The sequence below is a fragment of the Triticum urartu genome, chromosome 5A, assembly GCF_056163025.1.
Source record: "Triticum urartu cultivar PI428250 chromosome 5A, HENAU_Tu73, whole genome shotgun sequence".
Classification (NCBI taxonomy): Eukaryota; Viridiplantae; Streptophyta; class Magnoliopsida; order Poales; family Poaceae; genus Triticum; species Triticum urartu.
Window position 1 is genome coordinate 380468862 of NC_141877.1, and position 17792 is coordinate 380486653.

The following is a 17792-nucleotide window of genomic DNA, read 5'->3' on the forward strand; positions in this document are numbered from 1 at the left end:
GAGAGCATCGGGATGATGAAGATGGTCACAGGAGAGGGATTGCCCCCTCCGGCAGGGTGCCGGAACGGGTCTAGATTGGTTTTCGGTGGCTACGGAGGCTTCTGGCGGCGGAACTCCTGATCTATTGTGCTCCCCGAAGTTTTTAGGGTATATGGGTATATATGGGAGGAAGAAGTACGTTAGGGGAGCCACGAGGGTGGAGGGCGCGCCCAGGGGGGTGGGCGCGCCCCCTGCCTCGTGGCTTCCTCGTTACTTCCCCTACGTACACCCCAAGTCTTCTGGTTTGCTTCCGTTCCAAAAATAAGTTCCGTGAAGTTTCAGGTCAAGTGGACTCCGTTTGATTTTCCTTTTCCGCGATACTCTAAAACAAGGAAAAAACAGAAAACTGGCACTGGGCTCTAGGTTAATAGGTTAGTCCCAAAAATCATATAAAATAGCATATAAATGCATATAAAACATCCAAGGTTGATAATATAATAGCATGGAACAATAAAAAATTATAGATACGTTGGAGACGTATCAGCATCCCCAAGCTTAATTCCTGCTCGTCCTCGAGTAGGTAAATGATAAAAACAGAATTTTTGATGTGGAATGCTACCTAACATATTTATCCATGTAGTTCTCTTTATTGTGGCAAGAATATTCAGATCCATAAGATTCAAGACAAAAGTTTAATATTGACATAAAAATAATAATACTTCAAGCATACTAACAAAGCAATTATGTCTTCTCAAAATAACATGGCCAAGAAAGTTATCCCTACAAAATCATATAGTCTGGCTATGCTCTATCTTCACCACACAAAATATTTAAATCATGCACAACCCCGATGACAAGCCAAGCAATTGTTTCATACTTTTGATGTTCTCAAACTTTTTCAATCTTCACGCAATACATGAGCATGAGCCATGGACATAGCACTATAGGTGGAATAGAATGGTGGTTGTGGAGAAGACAAAAACGAGAAGATAGTCTCACATCAACTAGGCGTATCAACGGGCTATGGAGATGCCCATCAACAGATATCAATGTGAGTGATAGGGATTGCCATGCAATGGATGCACTAGAGCTATAAGTGTATGAAAGCTCAAAAAGAAACTAAGTGGGTGTGCATCCAACTCGCTTGCTCACGAAGACCTAGGGCATTTTGAGGAAGCCCATCATTGGAATATACAAGCCAAGTTCTATAATGAAAGATTCCCACTAGTATATGAAAGTGACAACATATGAGACTCTCTATCATGAAGATCATGGTGCTACTTTGAAGCACAAGTGTGGTAAAAGGATAGTAGCATTGCCCCTTCTCTCTTTTTCTCTCATTTTTTTATTTGGGACTTTTCTCTTTTTTTATGTTCTCTTTTTTTATTTAGTCCGGAGCCTCATCCCGAATTGTGGGGGAATCATGGTCTCCATCATCCTTTCCTCACTGGGACAATGCTCTAATAATGATGATCATCACACTTTTATTTTCTTACAACTCAAGAATTACAACTCGATACTCGGAACAAAATATGACTCTATATGAATGCCTCCGGCAGTGTACCGGGATGTGCAATGACTCATGAGTGACATGTATGAAAGAATTATGAATGGTGGCTTTGCCACAAATACGATGTCAACTACATGATCATGCAAAGCAATCTGACAATGATGAAGCGTGTCATAATAACGGAACGGTGGAAAGTTGCATGGCAATATATCTTGGAATGGCTATGGAAATGCCATGATAGGTAGGTATGGTGGCTGTTTTGAGGAAGGTAAATGGTGGGTTTATGATACCGGTGAAAGTTGTGCGGTACTAGAGAGGCTAGCAATGGTGGAAGGGTGATAGTGCGTATAATCCATGGACTCAACATTAGTCATAAAGAACTCACATACTTATAGCAAAAATCTATTAGTTATCGAAACAAAGTACTACACGCATGCTCCTAGGGGGATAGATTGGTAGGAAAAGACCATCGCTCGTCCCCGACCGCCACTCATAAGGATGACAATCAATAAACAAATCATGCTCCAACTTCGTCACATAACGGTTCACCATACGTGCATGCTATGGAAATCACAAAATTTAACACAAGTATTTCTCAAATTCACAACTACTCAACTAGCATGACTCTAATATCACCATATTCATATCTCAAAACAATCATCAAGTATCAAACTTCTCATAGTATTCAATGCACTTTATATGAAAGTTTTTATTATATCCCTCTTGGATGCCCATCATATCAGGACTAGTTTCATAACCAAAGCAAATTACCATGATGTTCTAAAGACTATCAAAGTAATATAATTTAAGCATGAGTTTTCATCTATTTCTTCAAAATAAAACCACCGTCGTGCTCTAAAAGATATAAGTGAAGCACTAGAGCAAACAACAAACTACTCCGAAAGATATAAGTGAAGATCAATGAGTAGTTGAATAATTATGCAACTATGTGAAGAATATATAACATTTAATAATTTCAGATCTTGGTATTTTATTCAAACAGCAAGCAAAACAAAATAAAATGAAATGACGCTCCAAGCAAAACACATATCATGTGGTAAATAAAAATATAGCTCCAAGTAAAGTTACCGATGAACGAAGACGAAAGAGGGGATGCCATCCCGGGCATCCCCAAGCTTAGGCTTTTGGTTGTCCTTGAATATTGCCTTGGGGTTCCTTGGAAATCCCCAAGCTTAGGCTCTTGCCACTCCTTATTCCATAGTCCATCAAATCTTTACCCAAAACTTGAAAACTTCACAACACAAAACTTAACAGAAAACTCGTAAGCTCCGTTAGTATAAGAAAATAAATCACCACTTATGTACTTCTGTTAACTCATTCTAAATTCATATTGGTGTAATATCTACTGTATTAGAACTTCTCTATGGTTCATACCCTCCGATACTACTCATAGATTCATCAAAATAAGCAAACAACACATAGAGAATAGAATCTGTCAAAAACAGAACAGTCTGTAGTAATCTGTATCAAACGTATACTTCTGTAACTCATAAAATTCTCAAATAAGTTGGTGGAACTTATTAATTTGTATATTAATCATATGCAAAAAGAATTAACTAAATAGCACTCTCCAGTAAAAAATGGCAGCAATTCTCGTGAGCGCTAAAGTTTCTGTTTTTTACAGCAAGATCGCAAAGACTTTCCCCAAGTCTTCCCAAAGGTTCTACTTTTCACAAACACTAATTAAAGACATAAAACCACATCTAAACAGAGGCTAGATGAATTATTTATTACTAAACAGGAACAAAAAGTAAGGAACAAAAATAAAGTTGGGTTGCCTCCCAACAAGCGCTATCGTTTAACGCCCCTTGCTAGGCATGATGATTTCAATGATGCTCACATAAAGGATAACAATTGAAACATAAAGAGAGCATCAAGAAGAATATGACTAGAACATTTAATTCTAACCCACTTCCTATGCATAGGGATTTTGTGAGCAAACAACTTATGAGAACAAGAATCAACTTGCATAGGAAGGTAAAACAAGCATAACTTCAAAATTTTAAGCACATAGAGAGGAAACTTGATATTATTGCAATTCCTACAAGCATATATTCCTCCCTCATAATAATTTTCAGTAGCATCATGAATTAATTCAACAATATAACCATCACATAAAGCATTCTTTTCATGATCTACAAGCATAGAAAATTTACTACTCTCCACATAAGCAAAATTCTTCTCATGAATAATAGTGGGAGCAAACTCAACAAAATAATTATCATGTGAGGCATAATCCAGTTGAAAACTAAAATCATGATGAAAAGTTTCATGGTTATCATTATTATTTATAGCATACAAGTCATCACAATAATCATCATAGATAGCAACTTTGTTCTCATAATCAATTGGAACCTCTTTCGAAATAGTGGATTCATCACAAAATAAAGTCATGACCTCTCCAAATCCACTTTCATCAATATAATCATCATAAATAGGAGGCATGCTTTCATCATAATAAATTTGCTCATCAAAACTTGGGGGACAAAAAATATCATCTTCATCAAACATAGCTTCCCCAAGCTTGTGGCTTTGCATATCATTAGCATCATGGATATTCAAGGAATTCATACTAACAACATTGCAATCATGCTCATCATTCAAATATTTAGTGCCAAACATTGTAATGCATTCTTCTTCTAGCACTTGAGCACAATTTTCCTTTCCATCATTCTCATGAAAGATATTAAAAAGATAAAGCGTATGAGGCAAACTCAATTCCATTTTTTTGTAGTTTTCTTTTATAAACTAAACTAGTGATAAAACAAGAAACAAAAATATTCGATTGAAAGATCTAAAGATATACCTTCAAGCACTAACCTCCCCGGCAACGGCGCCAGAAAAGAGCTTGATGTCACTCTTCTAGCCGACGCGTGGCCAAACTAGCCGGGCGGGAAGCTTGCGCGGTAAATAGTGCGGGAACAGGCTCACCGACGATACATTTGGCGCCTCTTCGAGCCCACGTGTGCGGTGCGGTGTTGTCAAGCATGCACTGGAATCCTCCGCTATGAACGCCGTGACAAGACGTGACAATTACAGGCCGGCCAACCCCCATTTATTATAGCGGCCATTTAACTTACCGTTGTGTCTCTTCAACCTTTCGATCGCGCCTCGCCATTGCGAGAAGCACACCCACCACGAGAAATTCTTAGAGGGTATCCTGCGCGGCTCCAATGGCACTCCGAGCGGCTGCCGACGACGAGCAGCAGTTCACCATGCGTGCCGTGGTGGACACCCATAGAAGGTTCATGGACCTCTCGGTGGTGTACACCAACGACTTGGTCTGGGTGGAGCACTCCATCCACATCATGGAGCTATTGCTTGCTGCGAAGAAGTACAAGGTGGTCGGGTTCGACCTCGAGTACACCCGCGCTCGTGCTGGGTCTCGTCCCAAGGTCGCCGTAGCCCAGATGTGCGTGCGCCACCACTTCCTCATCTACCACTACTGCCTGGCCACAAGGCCTTGTGAGCGTTTCGCCAGGTTTGTCAACAGCCCCCACTACATGTTCGCTACGGTGGCCATCACCAACGATGTAAAGGCGCTCGAGAATTCGGGCATCGCCTGCCAGAATCTTGTCGACATCTAGGGCCAATACAAGATCTGGGGCAACAAGGAGCATGAGAAGGACTCACTGGTTCACCTCGCCGAGGCCATCATCGACCCCTATTACAGGGACATGAAGGATTCGTGCAACAAGGACAAGCATGCCTGGCACTCGGCCTGGATGGAGAAACTCGACAAAGCTCACGTCGTGTACGCGGCCAAGGAGGCGTACACGAGCTACGACATGTACATGCAGATCGTTGACATGAGGAAGTGTCTCCTTCCCCAAAATGGCCAGGGATCCAGCCGGAAGCAGAGCAATGGCAAGCGTCATCGCAACAATAAGTAGATGATTAGATCCTCATTTCTCCTACTTTAGTATGCATGTAATTGCTTTCTTTGGTGTGTGGAAATGTTATGTGTGTAGTCACTTGTGTAATTGTATGCTTAATTTGGTTATGCAATGCTATCATTTTAAGTATATATGTTGATGCTCTGTAGACAGATGATGACCCACAAGTGTAGGGGATCTATCATAGCCTTTTCGATAAGTAAGAGTGTCGAACCCAACGAGGAGCAGAAGGAAATGATAAGTAGTTTTCAGTAAGGTATTCTCTGCAAGCACTGAAATTATCGGTAACAGATAGTTTTGTGATAAGGTAATTTGTAACGAGTAACAAGTAGTAAAAGTAAATAAGGTGCAGCAAGATGGCCCAATCCTTTTTGTAGCAAATGACAAGCCTGGACAAACTCTTATATGAAGTAAAGCGCTCCCGAGGACACATGGGAATTATCATCAAGCTAGTTTTCATCATGTTCATATGATTCGCGTTCGGTACTTTGATAATTTGATATGTGGGTCGACCGGTGATTGAGTACTGTCCTTACTTGGACAAGCATCCCACTTATGATTAACCCCTATTGCAAGCATCCGCAACTACAACAGAAGTATTAAGGTAAACCTAACCATAGCATGAAACATATGGATCCAAATCAGCCCCTTACGAAGCAACGCATAAATTAGGGTTTAAGCTTCTGTCACTCTAGCAACCCATCATCTACTTATTACTTCCCAATGCCTCCCTCTAGGCCCAAACAATGGTGAAGTGTCATGTAGTCGACGTTCACATGACACCACTAGAGGGATGACAACATACATCTCATCAAAATATCGAACGAATACCAAATTCACATGACTAATTATAGCAAGACTTCTCCCTTGTCCTCAGGAACAAACGTAACTACTCACAAAGCATATTCATGTTCATAATTAGAGGGGTATTAATATGCATAATGGATCTGAACATATGATCTTCCACCAAGTAAACCAACTAGCATCAACTACAAGGAGTAATCAACACTACTAGCAACCCACAGGTACCAATATGAGGTTTGGATACAAAGATTGGATACAAGAGGTGAACTAGGGTTTGAGATGTGATGGTGCTGGTGAAGATGTTGATGGAGATTGACCCCCTCCGTATGAGAGGATCGTTGGTGACGACGATGGTGATGATTTCCCCCTCCCGGAGGGAAGTTTCCCCGGCAGAACAGCTCTACCGGAGCCACAGATTGGTTCCGCCAAGGTTCCGCCTCGTGGCGGCGGAGTTTCATCCCGTGAGCTTGCTTATGATTTTTTCTCAAACAAAAGACCTCATATAGTAGAAGATGGGCATCAGAGGGCCACCAGGGGGCCCACGAGGCAGGGGCGCGCCTCCCACCCTCGTGGACAGTGGGTGGCCCCCCTCTGGTACTTATTTCGCCCAATATTTTTTATATATTCTAAAACATGCTCCTATGAAGTTTCAGGACTTTTGGAGATGTGCAGAATAGATCTCTAATATTTGCTCATTTTCTAGCACAGAATTCCAGCTAAAGGCATTCCCCCTCTTCATGTAAACCTTGTAAAATAAGAGAGAATAGGCATACGTATTGTGACATAATGTGTAATAACAGCCCATAATGCAATAAATATCGATATAAAAGCATGATGCAAAATGGACGTATCAACTCCCCCAAGCTTAGACCTTGCTTGTCCTCAAGCGAAAGCCGAAATCGAAAAATATGTTCACATGTTTGGAGATAGAGGGCTCGATAAAAATAAAATACGGACATGAGGGCATCATGATCATTCTTAGAACAACAACAACATATATATATATTGTCATATGATCTCTTATGCTAAAGTAACAATTCAATCACAATTTCAAGTATGAATCATAAACTTCATTGAGAACCAACAAACTCTAATCTCAGTCATTGAGGCAATTACAATTTATCATAACATAGGAAAGAGTCAATATAAGAGCTTTTCAGCAAGTCCACATGTAGTCTTTCAACATTGCTAACACTCACGCAATACTTATGGGTATGGAGTTTTAATCAGACACGGAGAAAGATAGGGGCTTATAGTGTTGCCTCCCAACTTTTTACCTCAAGGGTAATGTCAACAATAATAGTTCATGCAAACCCACATCCAATTAGCTATATATATCAGGATCTTTCCAACACATTGTGCTTGCCAAAGGATAAAATGTAAAAGGGAAAGGTGAAGATCACCATGACTCTTTGCATGAAGTATAAGACAAGAATAAAAGATAGGCCCTTCGCAGAGGGAAGCAGAGGCTGTCATGCGCTTTAATGGTTGGATGCACAAAATCTTAATGCAAAAGAACGTCACTTTATATTGCGACTTGTGATATGGACCTTTATTATGCAGTCCATCGCTTTTATTTCTTCCATATCACAAGATCGTATAAAGCTTATTTTCTCCACACTAATAAGTCATACATATTTAGAGAGCAATTTTTATTGCTTGCACCGATGACAACTTACTTGAAGGATCTTACTCAATCCATAGGTAGATATGGTGGACTCTCATGGCAAAACTAGGTTTAGGGATATTTGGAAGCACAAGTAGTATCTCTACTTAGTGCAAATAAATTGGCTAGCAAGAGAGAGAAAGGCAAGCTCAACATGTTGGACGATCCATGAAAATATAATTTATCTTAGATGTAAGAAAACATAACCCATTACGTTGTCTTCCTTGTCCAACGTCAACTCTTTAGCATATCATACTTTAATGAGTGCTCACAATTATAAAAGATGTCCAAGATAGTATATTTATATGTGAACCTCTCTTTCTTTATTACTTCCTCTTAATTGCAACGATGACCAAAACTATGTTTGTCAACTCTCAACAACTTTTATTCATCATACTCTTTATATGTAAGCTCATTACTCTCCATAAGATCCATATGATCTCTTTATTTCTTTTTATTTCTTCTCTTTTATTTTATTCCCTCAAGATCATAGCAAAATCATCAAGCCCTTGACTTAACACTAATCTTTATTATATATAGCTCACAGACTCGATTACATAAGAAGATCATAAAGCAAAACTCACAACTAGATCATACTAAAACTTTGTTCTACTAGATCAAGATATTATCAAAAGGATCGAACTAAGAAAAACGGTAAAGATAAAAGTGTGATGGTGATATGATACAGGGGCACTCCCCCAAGCTTGGCAGTTGCCAAGGGGAGTGCCCATACCTGATGCTCAGTTCTTCTTTGTTGGTGATGATGGGTAGTCGCACATTGAGCGTAAGAGATCCTCCAACTTGCGTATAATGCCCTTGAGTTCCATGATATGCTCCTTCAACGGAATATTTTCACTTGTGAGATAGTTGCTTTGAATACGAGCTAACTCAATCATCTTGAAAGCCTCAATCTCTGTTGGGGTAAAGAGATTGTGCTAAGGTGGAAGGACGTCTTCATCTGCTACTCCTGGAACTTGATCCCCCATGGCCTTCTTGATCCCATCATCCTTGTTGATCTCTCCGGGTTCTTCTCTCTTCAGCTCTATCTTCATTAGCCAAGCATCATTGCCCTCATTATTGGAGGAGGAGGGAGACAACATGATGCTTGGCCTTGACAATCCTGGCAGAAAACAGCTCGAAACAAGAACAGGAGATTTTTGCGTGATACGGTGGTCAAAACCTTCAGGAGATTATATAGTGAATTTTTACCGACCAAAAGAAGTATCGTGCAAGAAAACAGAGTCCGGAGAGCACACGAGGTGCCCACGAGGAAGGGGGGCCCGCCCAGGGGGTAGGTCGCGCCCTCCACCCTCGTGGAAGCCTCGTGTCCTTTCTGGTCTGCTTCTTATTTCCCTATTTTTTATATATTCCAAAACGGATAAAAATTGCCATTAGAACTGTTTTGGAGTCGGTTTACTTACCGTACCACATACCTATTCCTTTTCGGAGTCTGAGACATTCTGGAAAGTGTCCCTTGTGTATTCCTCGGGGGTTATGGTTTCAATAACATTAGTTTCAACATTTATAGGATTACCTGAGATATAATGTTTGATTCTTTGGCCGTTCACCACCCTCGGATTTGTGCCTTCGAAGTTGTTGATTTTTATGGCACCGGAGCGATAGACCTCCTCGATGACGTAAGGACCTTCCCATTTAGAGAGAAGTTTGCCTGCAAAAAATCTCAAAGGAGAGTTTTATAGCAATACATAATCACCTACGTTAAACTCACGCTTTTGTCTCCTTTTATCATGCCATCTTTTAACCTTTTCTTTAAACAGTTTGGCATTTTCATAGGCATGGGTTCTCCATTCATCAAGTGAGCTAATGTCAAAAAGCCTCTTCTCACCGGCAAGTTTGAAGTCATAGTTAAGCTCTTTAATGGCCCAATATGCCTTATGTTCTAGTTCAAGAGGTAAGTGACATGCTTTACCATAAACCATTTTATATGGAGACATACCCATAGGATTTTTATATGCAATTCTATAAGCCCATAATGCATCATCAAGTTTCTTGGATGAATTCTTTCTAGATCTATTAACAGTATTTTGCAAAAATAATTTGAGCTCTCGGTTACTCAATTCTACTTGGCCACTAGACCGTGGGTGATAAGGAGACGCAATTCTATGATTGACATCATACTTAGCAAGCATTTTACGGAAGGCACCATGAATAAAATGTGAACCACCATCAGTCATTAAATATCTAGGGACTCCAAACCTCAGAAAAATAACTTCTTTAAGCATCTTAATAGAGGTGTTATGATCAGCACTACTAGTTGGAATAGCTTCTACCCACTTAGTAACGTAATCAACAGCAACTAAAATATGTGTATACCCATTAGAGGAAGGAAAAGGTCCCATATAATCAAAGCCCCAAACATCAAATGGTTCAATAACAAGTGAATAATTCATAGGCATTTCTTGACGTCTGCTAATATTTCCAATTCTTTGACATTCATCACAAGATAAGACAAACTTACGGGCATCCTTGAAGAGAGTAGGCCAATAAAAACCGGATTGCAATACCTTATGTGCAGTCCTATATCCAGCATGGTGTCCTCCATAAGCTTTGGAGTGACACTTACGTAGGATCTGTTCCTGTTCATGCTCAGGTACACAATGTCTAATAACACCATCTACTCCTTCTTTGTAAAGATGTGGGTCATCCCAGAAGTAATGTCTTAAATCATAGAAAAACTTTTTCTTTTGCTGGTATGTGAAACTAGGTGGTATAAATTTAGCAACAATGTAATTAGCATAATCAACATACCATGGAGCAGTACGAGAAGAATTTATGACATTTAATTGTTCATCGGGAAAGCTATCATCAATAGGTAGTGGGTCATCAAGAACATTTTCTAACCTAGACAAGTTGTCTGCAACGGGATTCTCAGCTCCCTTTCTATCAATAATGTGCAAATCAAATTCTTGTAGCAAGAGAACCCATCTAATAAGTCTAGGTTTAGCATCTTTATTTTCCATAAGATATTTAATAGCAGCATGATCAGTGTGAATAGTTACTTTAGAATCAACAATATAAGGTCTGAACTTATCACAAGCAAATACAATTGCTAAGAATTCTTTTTTAGTAGTAGCATAATTTCTCTAGGCATTGTCTAGAGTTTTACTAGCATATTGAATAACATTTAATTTTTTATCAACTCTTTGTCCTAGAATAGCCCCTACAGCATAATCACTAGCATCACACATAATTTCAAAGGGTAAATTCCAATCAGGTGGCTGAACAACAGGTGCAGAAATCAAAGCTTTCTTAAGTATTTCAAATGCTTCTACACAATCATCATCAAATACAAAAGGAATATCTTTTTGTAATAGGTTAGTCAAAGGCCGAGAAATTTTTGAGAAGTCCTTAATGAACCTCCTATAAAAACTGGCATGAACAAGGAAGCTTCTTATACCTTTGATGTCCTTGGGACACGGCATCTTTTCAATAGCATCAACTTTAGCTTTGTCAACTTCAATACCTCTTTCAGAAATTTTATGCCCAAGACAATACCTTCATTAACCATAAAGTGGCACTTCTCCCAATTCAAGACAAGGTTAGTTTCTTCACATCTCTACAAAACTCGATCAAGGTTGCTCAAGCAATCATCAAAAGAGGATCCATAAACAGAGAAATCATCCATGAAAACTTCACAAATCTTTTCACAAAAATCATAGAATATAGCCATCATGCATCTTTGAAAGGTAGCAGGTGCATTACATATACCAAAAGGCATACGTCTATAAGCAAAGGTACCGAAAGGGCAAGTAAAAGTAGTCTTTTCTTGATCATCAGTTGACACAGGTATTTTTGAGAAACCAGAGTAACCATCTAGAAAGCAAAAATGTGTATGTTTGGATAATCTTTCTAGCATTTGATCAATGAAAGGCAAAGGGTAATGATCCTTTTTAGTAGCTTTATTTAATTTGCGGAAATCAATTACCATCCTATAACCTGTAATGATTCTTTGCGGAATCAATTCATCTTTATCATTAGGAACGACAGTAATACCTCCCTTCTTAGGGACACAATGGACAGGGCTTACCCACTAACTATCAACAATGGGATAAATTATACCTGCTTCAAGGGGATTTAATATTTCCTTTCTTACCACTTCTTTCATCTTAGGATTTAGCCGTCGTTGGTGATCAATAAGTGGTTTGGCGTCTTCCTCCAAATTTATTTTGTGTTGACATAGAGTGGGACTAATGCCCTTAAGATCATCAAGAGTATATCCAATAGCAGCACGGTGCTTCTTCAGAGTTTTCAATAATCTCTCTTCTTCGTGCTCTGAAAGGTTAGCACTAATAATAACAGGATATATCTTATTTTCATCAAGATAAGCATATTTAAGAGTATCAAGCAATGGTTTAAGCTCAAACACGGGATCACCCTTGGGTGGAGGAGGATCCCCTAGAATTTCAACAGGCAAGTTGTGTTTCAGGATAGGTCCCTGTTTAAAGAACACTTCATCTATTTCCCTTCTTTCATTCATATACATATCATTTTCATGGTCTAGCAAATATTGTTCTAAAGGATCAGTAGGAGGCACGGTAATAGAAGCAAGACCAATAATTTAATCTTTACTAGGCAATTCTTTATCATGGGGTTGTCTACTAAATTTAGCAAAATTAAACTCATGAGACATATCCCCTAAACCAACAGAAACAATATCCTTATTGCGGTCTATCTTAGCATTAACAGTATTCAAGAAGGGTCTACCGAATATAATGGGACAAAAGTCATCTTGTGGGGAACCAAGAACAAGAAAATCAGCAGGATATTTAACTTTCCCACACAATACTTCAACATCTCTAACAATCCCAACTGGTGAAATAGTATCTCTATTGGCAAGCTTAATTGTAACATCAATCTCTTCTATCTCAGCAGGTGCAATATCATGCATAATTTCTTTGTATAAGGAATGAGGTATTGCACTTGCACTAGCACCCATATCACATAAGCCATGATAACAATGATCTCCTATTTTAACGGAAATAACAGGCATGCCTACAATAGGTCTATGTTTATTTTTAGCATCAGGTCTAGCAATTCTAGCAGCTTCATTGCAGAAGTAAATAACATGCCCATCAATATTATCGGTCAAGAGATATTTAACCATAGCAATTTTAGGTTCAACTTTAATTTGCTCAGGGGGTTTAGGTGTCTTAATGTTACTTTTGTTAACCATAGTTGAAACTTTAGCATGATCCTTTATTCTAACAGGGAAAGGTGGTTTCTCAATATAAGCAACAGGAACAACAAGATCATTATAAGTGATAGTTTTTTTTCAACTTTAATAGGTGCAACTACTTTTACTTCAATGGGAGGATTATATTTAAACCACTTCTCCTTAGGGAGATCAACATGAGTAGCAAAGGATTCACATAAAGAAGCTACTATCTCAGAGTCAAGTCCATACTTAGCGCTAAATTCACGGAAAGCATCGATATCCATAAAAGATTTAACACAATCAAACTTAGGTGTTATACCTGACTCCTTACCTTCATCGAGGTCCCAATCTTCAGAGTTGCATTTAATTCTTTCTAATAAATCCATTTGAATTCAATAGTCTTCATCATAAAAGATCCAGTACAAGAAGTATCGAGCATGGAGCGATTACTGAGAGAAAGTCGAGCATAAATTTTTTGAATAATCATTTCTCTTGAGAGCTCATGATTGGGGCATGAATATAACATTGACTTAAGCCTCCCCCAAGTTTGAGCGATGCTTTCTCCTTCGCAAGGCCAAAAATTATATATATAATTACGATCACGATGAACAAGATGCATAGGATAAAACTTCTGATGAAATTCCAATTTCAATTGCTTATAGTCCCATGATCCCATATCATCACATAGCCTATACCATGTCAATGCCTCTCGCTTCAAAGATAAAGGGAAGACCTTCTTCTTGATAAAATCCTCGGGCATACCTGCAAGCTTAAATAATCCAAAAACTTCATCCACATAGATTAAGTGTAAATCAGGATGCAATGTTCCATCTCCTGCAAAAGGATTAGCTAGCAGTTTCTCTATCATACCCGAAGGAATTTCAAAGTAAACATTTTCAGTACGTTCAGTAGGTTGAGGAGCAACTCTTTGCTCTACTGGTCGGGGTGAAGATACCCCGAACAAGCCCCTCAAAGGATTATGTTCCATAGTAACAAGTGACAGTAAATTTCAGCACACTATATAAATTTTTCCTTACCAAATTCCACTCACCAAAGGCGCTTCACTCCCCGGCAACGGCGCCAGAAAATAGTCTTGATGACCCACAAGTGTAGGGGATCTATCGTAGCCTTTTCGGTAAGTAAGAGTGTCGAACCCAACGAGGAGCAGAAGGAAATGATAAGCAGTTTTCAGTAAGGTATTCTCTGCAAGCACTGAAATTATCGGTAACAGATAGTTTTGTGATAAGGTAATTTGTAACAAGTAACAAGTAGTAAAAGTAAATAAGGTGCAGCAATATGGCCCAATCCTTTTTGTAGCAAAGGACAAGCCTGTACAAACTCTTATATGAAGTAAAGCGCTGCCGATGACACATGGGAATTATCGTCAAGCTAGTTTTCATCACGTTCATATGATTCGCATTCGGTACTTTGATAATTTGATATGTGGGTCGACCGGTGCTTGGGTACTGTCCTTACTTGGATAAGCATCCCACTTATGATTAACCCCTATTGCAAGCATCCGCAACTACAACAGAAGTATTAAGGTAAACCTAACCATAGCATGAAACATATGGATCCAAATCAGCCCCTTACGAAGCAACGCATAAACTAGGGTTTAAGCTTCTGTCACTCTAGCAACCCATCATCTACTTATTACTTCCCAATGCCTCCCTCTAGGCCCAAACAATGGTGAAGTGTCATGTAGTCGACGTTCACATGACACCACTAGAGGGATGACAACATACATCTCATCAAAATATCGAACGAATACCAAATTCACATGACTAATTATAGCAAGACTTCTCCCTTGTCCTCAGGAACAAACGTAACTACTCACAAAGCATATTCATGTTCATAATTAGAGGGGTATTAATATGCATAATGGATCTGAACATATGATCTTCCACCAAGTAAACCAACTAGCATCAACTACAAGGAGTAATCAACACTACTAGCAACCCACAGGTACCAATATGAGGTTTGGATACAAAGATTGGATACAAGAGGTGAACTAGGGTTTGAGATGTGATGGTGCTGGTGAAGATGTTGATGGAGATTGACCCCCTCCGTATGAGAGGATCGTTGGTGACGACGATGGTGATGATTTCCCCCTCCCGGAGGGAAGTTTCCCCGGCAGAACAGCTCTGCCGGAGCCCTAAATTGGTTCCGCCAAGGTTCCACCTCGTGGCGGAGGAGTTTTGTCCCGTGAGCTTGCTTATGATTTTTTCTCGGACGAAAGACCTCATATAGCAGAAGATGGGCATCAGAGGGCCACCAGGGGGCCCACGAGGCAGGGGGCGCGCCCAGGGGGGAGGGCGCGCCCCCCACCCTTGTGGACGGTGGGTGGCCCCCCTCTGGTACTTCTTTCGCCCAATATTTTTCATATATTCTGAAATGTGCTCCCGTGAAGTTTCAGGACTTTTGGAGATGTGCAGAATAGGTCTCTAATATTTGCTCCTTTTCCAGCCCAGAATTCCAGCTGTCGGCATTGCCCCTCTTCATGTAAACCTTGTAAAATAAGAGATAATAGGCATAAGTATTGTGACATAATGTGTAATAACAACCCATAATGCAATAAATATCGATATAAAAGCATGATGCAAAATGGATGTATCAACAGAGCGTAGATGTTGTGCGGACAAAGAAAATCACATCGCACACGGACTAAACAATGGAACCCGTCGGTAATGTTTTCATCAATCACTCACAATTGTATACTAGCAATCGTTTGCTCAAAAAACACACGGCTTGTGAGCAGTAATCGTCTGTGTTGTTATCGGTCTTTGCACACATTTCTGATTACAGGCCTATTTGCCTTGTATCACACACATCTTGTTCATTTGAACCGTTTCTGTTCTCATGTCTCAACGCAAATCGTTCATCCGAGTGAACCACATGTCGTATATCGTACACACCTTTGATATGTCTGACCGTTTTTTTGTGTTGCCTAATCACAAACAGTTCATCCGAGTGAACCGTATGCTGTACATCACACACACCTTTATCTGGCTGCCCATTTCTTTTGTTCCTCCTCATCGCAAACGGTTAACTGAACTGAATCGTATGCCCTCAATCGCACACACAACTAAAATCTGAACCGTGTTTGATGCATCCTCCATCGCAAATGTTTTGCACCTTTTTTGATGGGTTTTTTACACCACCATTTGCGATTATGGCATCGCACACAGTTTCGTCTAAGGGTCTCTGATCATAGTGTCACGTTAGCAGCATCCTGCAGTAGTGTAGCCATAGTGCAGAGTAACTTAGACTAACATGCATATGTTACTAGCCTATGTTATTAGGGCATGTCCAACGCTGACTCGCAAACCTCCCGCAACAGTCTGGACTATGGAAGCCATGCAACACGGGTCTATATCGGTCCGCAGCGCAGTCCAAACGCAATTTCTCCCGCAAACCGGAGACAAAAAGTGGGGGAGGTTTGCTGGAGTCCAGACTGATCCCGGGCCCGCTTTTGACCGCCCCGGCCCACCAAAAACCTCCCTGTGCGTTTTTGATTGGCGCCGCTCTAGAGCGTCAGCACCCGCATTCATGCCTGGTCAGATCGGACGCGACCGCTCACTAGCGCCGGCATTGAAGCAGCGCACCAGCCAAGAGAGCGCCGCCTGCGCTGCTTCCTGGTGCAGGCGACTGTCGCACGTTCAAATGACATGACGACCGCCCGTCCGTCTGTCAGCCGCCCGCATTGATGGCCCGCTGTTGCCGAGGCGTCTTCTCAGGCGCCACCCATCCATCCCTCTGCCGCCCACTGGTTATATATAAACTGCTGCCCCGGTGCCTCGGCCATAGCCACAGTCATCCCTCTCCGCACCACTGCCCGCCATGGATCCATCTGCTGCCAAAGCTCTTTGGGATGAGCTGACATTAGAGCAGAAGAAGGCCATGGCCGCCATTGCTGCCGACTGGCAGGCCAGCAGCCAGCCGAAGAACGTGCAAATGGAGGATACCTCCGACGACGAGCCAGCGCCACCCTCCTCTTTCTCTGCGGCACCCTCCTCCTCCACTCCATCCTCACTGGTGCATTGCACCATGATCATCGGCAAGACACATGCCCATTATATGGACATGGTGCGGGAGGAGAGGTTCCGGGAAGCGCAGGCCGACGCCAACTACAACCACAACCTCCTCCAGAAGCATCTGTGATACGTCTCCAATGTATCTATAATTTTTGATTGCTCCATGCTATATTATCTACTGTTTTGGACTATATTGGGCTTTATTTTCCACTTCTATATTATTTTTGGGACTAACCTATTAACCGGAGGCCCAGCCCAGAATTGCTGTTTTTTGCCTATTTCAGCGTTTCGAAGAAACGGAATATCAAACGGAGTCCAAATGGAATAAAATCTTCAGGAACGTGATTTTCTCACCGAATGTGATCCAGGAGACTAGGACCCTGCTCCAAGGAACAAAAGAGGCGGTCACAAGGGTGGGGGCACACCCCCACTAGGGCGCGCCCCCTGCCTCGTGGGCCCCTCGTTGCTCCTCCGGCATACTTCTTCCTCCTATATATACACACACGTACCCCCAAACGATCAGAAGAGGAGCCAAAAAAACATAATACCACCGCCGCAACTTTCTGTATCCACGAGATCCCATCTTGGGGCATGTTCTGGAGCTCCGCCGGAAGAGGGCCGTCATCACGGAGGGCTTCTACACCACCATAGCCTCTCCGATGAAGTGTGAGTAGTTTACCTCAGACCTTCGGGTCCATAGTTAGTA